The sequence below is a fragment of the Cherax quadricarinatus genome, chromosome 39 (genome assembly GCF_038502225.1).
Source record: "Cherax quadricarinatus isolate ZL_2023a chromosome 39, ASM3850222v1, whole genome shotgun sequence".
In the NCBI taxonomy this organism is placed as follows: Eukaryota; Metazoa; Arthropoda; class Malacostraca; order Decapoda; family Parastacidae; genus Cherax; species Cherax quadricarinatus.
In genome coordinates this window covers 30,916,863-30,924,061 of record NC_091330.1, presented here as the reverse complement: position 1 = coordinate 30,924,061, position 7,199 = coordinate 30,916,863, and positions in this window count along the sequence as shown.

Below are 7,199 nucleotides of genomic sequence, written 5' to 3'. Positions count from 1 at the left end.
TCCCACCAAGGCAGGGTGGCCCGAAAAAGAAAAACTTTCACCATCATTCACTCCATCACTGTCTTGCCAGAAGGGTGCTTTACACTACAGTTTTTAAACTGCAACATTAACACCCCTCCTTCAGAGTGCAGGCACTGTACTTCGCATCTCCAGGACTCAAGTCCGGCCTGCCGGTTTCCCTGAATCCCTTCATAAATGTTACTTTGCTCACACTCCAACAGCACGTCAAGTATTAAAAACCATTTGTCTCCATTCACTCCTATCAAACACGCTCACGCATGCCTGCTGGAAGTCCAAGCCCCTCGCACACAAAACCTCCTTTACCCCCTCCCTCCAACCCTTCCTAGGCCGACCCCTACCCCGCCTTCCTTCCACTACAGACTGATACACTCTTGAAGTCATTCTGTTTCGCTCCATTCTCTCTACATGTCCGAACCACCTCAACAACCCTTCCTCAGCCCTCTGGACAACAGTTTTGGTAATCCCGCACCTCCTCCTAACTTCCAAACTACGAATTCTCTGCATTATATTCACACCACACATTGCCCTCAGACATGACATCTCCACTGCCTCCAGCCTTCTCCTCGCTGCAACATTCATCACCCACGCTTCACACCCATATAAGAGCGTTGGTAAAACTATACTCTCATACATTCCCCTCTTTGCCTCCAAGGACAAAGTTCTTTGTTTCCACAGACTCCTAAGTGCACCACTCACTCTTTTTCCCTCATCAATTCTATGATTCACCTCATCTTTCATAGACCCATCCGCTGACACGTCCACTCCCAAATATCTGAATACGTTCACCTCCTCCATACTCTCTCCCTCCAATCTGATATTCAATCTTTCATCACCTAATCTTTTTGTTATCCTCATAACCTTACTCTTTCCTGTATTCACCTTTAATTTTCTTCTTTTGCACACCCTACCAAATTCATCCACCAATCTCTGCAACTTCTCTTCAGAATCTCCCAAGAGCACAGTGTCATCAGCAAAGAGCAGCTGTGACAACTCCCACTTTGTGTGTGATTCTTTATCTTTTAACTCCACGCCTCTTGCCAAAACCCTCGCATTTACTTCTCTTACAACCCCATCTATAAATATATTAAACAACCACGGTGACATCACACATCCTTGTCTAAGGCCTACTTTTACTGGGAAAAAATTTCCCTCTTTCCTACATACTCTAACTTGAGCCTCACTATCCTCGTAAAAACTCTTCACTGCTTTCAGTAACCTACCTCCTACACCATACACTTGCAACATCTGCCACATTGCCCCCCTATCCACCCTGTCATACGCCTTTTCCAAATCCATAAATGCCACAAAGACCTCTTTAGCCTTATCTAAATACTGTTCACTTATATGTTTCACTGTAAACACCTGGTCCACACACCCCCTACCTTTCCTAAAGCCTCCTTGTTCATCTGCTATCCTATTCTCCGTCTTACTCTTAATTCTTTCAATTATAACTCTACCATACACTTTACCAGGTACACTCAACAGACTTATCCCCCTATAATTTTTGCACTCTCTTTTATCCCCTTTGCCTTTATACAAAGGAACTATGCATGCTTTCTGCCAATCCCTAGGTACCTTACCCTCTTCCATACATTTATTAAATAATTGCACCAACCACTCCAAAACTATATCCCCACCTGCTTTTAACATTTCTATCTTTATCCCATCAATCCCGGCTGCCTTACCCCCTTTCATTTTACCTACTGCCTCACGAACTTCCCCCACACTCACATCTGGCTCTTCCTCACTCCTACAAGATGTTATTCCTCCTTGCCCTATACACGAAATCACAGCTTCCCTATCTTCATCAACATTTAACAATTCCTCAAAATATTCCTTCCATCTTCCCAATACCTCTAACTCTCCATTTAATAACTCTCCTCTCCTATTTTTAACTGACAAATCCATTTGTTCTCTAGGCTTTCTTAACTTGTTAATCTCACTCCAAAACTTTTTCTTATTTTCAACAAAATTTGTTGATAACATCTCACCCACTCTCTCATTTGCTCTCTTTTTACATTGCTTCACCACTCTCTTAACTTCTCTCTTTTTCTCCATATACTCTTCCCTCCTTGCATCACTTCTACTTTGTAAAAACTTCTCATATGCTAACTTTTTCTCCCTTACTACTCTCTTTACATCATCATTCCACCAATCGCTCCTCTTCCCTCCTGCACCCACTTTCCTGTAACCACAAACTTCTGCTGAACACTCTAACACTACATTTTTAAACCTACCCCATACCTCTTCGACCCCATTGCCTATGCTCTCATTAGCCCATCTATCCTCCAATAGCTGTTTATATCTTACCCTAACTGCCTCCTCTTTTAGTTTATAAACCTTCACCTCTCTCTTCCCTGATGCTTCTATTCTCCTTGTATCCCATCTACCTTTTACTCTCAGTATAGCTACAACTAGAAAGTGATCTGATATATCTGTGGCCCCTCTATAAACATGTACATCCTGAAGTCTACTCAACAGTCTTTTATCTACCAATACATAATCCAACAAACTACTGTCATTTCGCCCTACATCATATCGTGTATACTTATTTATCCTCTTTTTCTTAAAATATGTATTACCTATAACTAAACCCCTTTCTATACAAAGTTCAATCAAAGGGCTCCCATTATCATTTACACCTGGCACCCCAAACTTACCTACCACACCCTCTCTAAAAGTTTCTCCTACTTTAGCATTCAAGTCCCCTACCACAATTACTCTCTCACTTGGTTCAAAGGCTCCTATACATTCACTTAACATCTCCCAAAATCTCTCTCTCTCCTCTGCATTCCTCTCTTCTCCAGGTGCATACACGCTTATTATGACCCACTTCTCGCATCCAACCTTTACTTTAATCCACATAATTCTTGAATTTACACATTCATATTCTCTTTTCTCCTTCCATAACTGATCATTTAACATTACTGCTACCCCTTCCTTTGCTCTAACTCTCTCAGATACTCCAGATTTAATCCCATTTATTTCCCCACACTGAAACTCTCCTACCCCCTTCAGCTTTGTTTCGCTTAGGGCCAGGACATCCAACTTCTTTTCATTCATAACATCAGCAATCATCTGTTTCTTGTCATCCGCACTACATCCACGCACATTTAAGCAACCCAGTTTTATAAAGTTTTTCTTCTTCTCTTTTTTAGTAATTGTATACAGGAGAAGGGGTTACTAGCCCATTGCTCCCGGCATTTTAGTCGCCTCATACGACACGCATGGCTTACGGAGGAAAGATTCTTTTCCACTTCCCCATGGACAATAGAAGAAATAAAAAATACAACACTATATTTCAACTTCCTCTTACTTCTCTTGAATCTAATTTTATTATCCTTCTGACAGACAGTTTGGTGGAATTCCTTGATCGCGAGGATTTTCTGGGTAAACTGAACCTTGCTAAGTGACGCTCACATTTACACTCCTCTCGTTTCCAACGCTCTTGATCGCATCATGAGAACTTTTAATCATAAACTTCAGGTTCTCTCTAATCTCTGTCTTCCTGACTTTGAGCTTATTCGACGTTACAGTGTTATCTCTTCTTCCTTACCTCATTTCTTGTCTTCCTAAAACCCATAAACCTGGTATCCTTTACGTCCCATCATTTCCACTAGTGTTTTGTTCTTATTCTCTTGTCTTGTGCCGGCCCAAAACTCCAACTCCTTTTCTTGGTTGTTTTTCACCTGCTCACCTCCGTCATTCCCACGACTTCATCGAAAGTGTTCGGCCATATTCGACCTGTACGATGCTGAGCCATAATTAACATTGAGTCCCTCTTCACTGCCAGTCTTGATATTCTCAGTTTTCTAAGATTGAAGTCCAGTGAAGGGCTACTTCATCTCCCTATATCCATTGATGTCTTTCTTGATTTTTTTCGCCTTTTGTGTGGACTCGAACTCTTTTTGGTTTTATCTGAAGGCAAATTTTATCTCCAAACCTTTGGTGATGCTAAGAGCTCTCCTGAATCCCCTGTTCTTGCTAACCATTATACGGAGTATTTCAGAACTGTTCTCCCCACTCTTACTGGGGTATGTCCATGTCTCTGGCATTGCTATGTAGACGATGTCTTTACTCCTTGGCCGTATGACTATTGTCTCTTCAAACTTTCTCTCGAAACTCTTAACAATACTGATCTTTAAGTCATATTCATAGCTGAATGGCAATTTAATTCTTTGATAAATTAGACACATGTACAACTCTTGGGTATCTTTATTGAGGAAACGTTTCGCCACACAGTGGCTTCAACAGTCCATACAAAGGAGAATCTTGAAGAACAGGAGGAGAATGAGGTAATCAGTCCCTCAACCTTGAGTCGATGTGGTCATTCTCCTCCTGTTCTTCAAGATTCTCCTTTGTATGGACTGTTGAAGCCACTGTGTGGCGAAACGTTTCCTCAATAAAGATACCCAGGAGTTGCACATGTGTCTAATTTATCAACATGTCGGTTCTCTGAACCATTCATCTACAAATTTAATTCTTTGCTTCCTTTGATTGATGTTCGCATCCATCGCTAGGTGAAAGGCTTTATTTAGGTTTATCACAAGCCAATGCACAGTGTCATGTACGATCACTACTCATCTCGCCATGCTCTCTCGTCAAGAGAATTATTTTGGTTTCCTACATTCTTTTTGCCCTCGGCATCTGTGACTTTCTGTTTGTTGACTCATAAAATTCCATTCTTTAGATGTCCTTCCCTCGCCTTCGCTATCTTTCCAATTTCATAAACTCTGCTGACTCTCATACTAAACAGATTTTCTTGTCTCTCAGTCTCCCTTCTCCAGTGAAATCTTCGGTTCATTGACTACGTTATATTTTCAGTGTACTAAATTTTAGTAGCATCCTCTGTCCTTTAAATATCAATCTTACTTTTTGCCAAACTAAAATCCTTCACAGCAATTTAATTCATACCTTTCTTCCTGCCGCTGATCCTCCTTGAGTTTCCTCCACTTCCTGCTCTTCCTGTCCTCTTCAATAATTTGGTGAAATTTGCCGCTGTCTTTCTGACAGACTTAGAGACCGTAACAGAAATGTTAGTCTTCCTGACGCTACCAATACTCTTTTCAGTCAAGTTAGAGAACGTGTGAATATAATAATTTTATACAATGTCGACTAGTTCATAAGTATTACACATATGAAACAGGTTTTTCTACTGTGTAAGCGAAAGGTTACGCCTACCCAGCAGACTTTTTCATAAATAACAAAAAAGGCACAATACCGTGACTGGAACGATACACAAATAACCCGCACATAAAAGAGAGAAGCTTACGACGACGTTTCGGTCCGACTTGGACCATTGACAAAGTCACACTAACCAGAGGTGGAGCAGGACGGCTATATATAGGCAGGAAGAGGTGGAGGTAGTAGTAGTAGTAGTAGTAGTAGTAGTAGTAGTAGTAGTAGTAGTAGTAGTAGTAGTAGTAGTAGTAGTAGTAGTACAAGAATTGTGTATAATACCGACAAGATGAAATTAAGACACATGCACAACACCCGGGCATCCCCATCGTAGACGTTTCGCCATCCAGCCAGCCACTGGATGGCGAAACGTCCACAACAAAGACAACCAGACGCCGCACATGTGTCCTAATTTCATCAGTAGTTGTGGTAGTAGTAGTGGTAGTGGTAGAAGTGGGAAATAAGGAAGACGAGCCAGTCAAATACAAAGGAAGGGGAGCACTGCAAGAGAGCTAGGTGCCCACAGAGGCCCACAGAGGGAGAGCAAGCGCACAGAGGTGCGTGAAAGGGGAAGTGGTGAAATAAATGAAGAAGGAACAGAAACACGAGACAGGAGAGAGAAAGACAACCCAGAGGAGAAAAGGAAAGAGGAAAGGGGAAGAGGAAGAAGAAGAAAAAGAAAAAGAAAAAATGAGGATTCAGGTTAAGTCACGGGTGTTCTGAAGTTTGGGGTATTATATACAATTCTTGTTCTACTACTACTACTACTACCACCACCTCTTCCTGCCTATAAATAGCCGTCCTGCTCCACCTCTGGTTAGTGTGACTTTCTCAATGGTCCAAGTCGGACCGAAACGTCGTCGTAAGCTTCTCTCTTTTATGTGCGGGTTATTTGTGTACAGACTTTTTCAGTTAAGGACATAAACAAAAGGAACACTGCAACAGCCCTAGTGACCCATGCGAAGCAGGTCCATGCCACCCCTCGGCCTAGAACAATGACCACCTAGTCAGGTCACTTCCACTTAAGGATGGAGCACGGCACCAGAGCTGGTAGCCCAAAGCTAGTCAGGTCCAACTCACATCCACCCACACCCACTCATGTATTTATCCAACCTATTTTTAAAACTACACAAAGTCTTAGCTTCTATGACAGTACTCGGGAGTTTATTCCATTCATCCACAACTCTATTACCAAACCAGTGCTTTCCTATATCCTTCCTGAATCTGAATTTTTCCAACTTGAAACCATTGCTGCGAGTCCTGTCATGGCTGGAAATTTTAAGCATGCTATTTACATCCCCTTTATTTACTCTTGTTTTCCATTTATACACCTCAATCACATCCCCCCTAATTCTACGCCTTTCTAGAGAGTGCAGATTCAGGGCCCTCAGTCTCTCCTCATAGGGAAGATTTCTGATACGTGGGATCATCTTTGTCATCCTCCTCTGTACGTTTTCCAGAGCATTTATACCCATTCTGTAATACGGTGACCAAAACTGAGCAGCATAATCTAAATTAGGCCTATCCAAGGATATACAGAGTTGAAAAACAATCTGAGGACTTCTATTATTTATACTTCTTGATATGAAGCCAAGGATTCTGTTAGTTTTATTGCGAACACTTATGCACTGTTGTCTTGGTTTTAGATTACTGCTAACCAGAACTCCTAAAGCCTTTTTGCAATCAGTAGTATTAAGATCTACACTCTTCAGTTTATAAGTGGCATGGTTATTGTCCTGTCCAACATTTAGCACTTTGCATTTGTCTATATTAAAGTGCATCTGTCACTTCCCTGGCCACTGCATCTGTCTATTCAAATCATCATGGAGTGCACTAATGTCCTCAATAGATGAATTGGACGGCCTATTTTGGTGTCAGCAGCAAATTTGCTTATGTCGCTATTTGATAAATTAGACACATGTGCAACTCTTGGGTATCTTTATTAAGGAAACGTTTCGCCACATGTCGCTATTTATTCCCTCATCTATGTCGTTTATGTA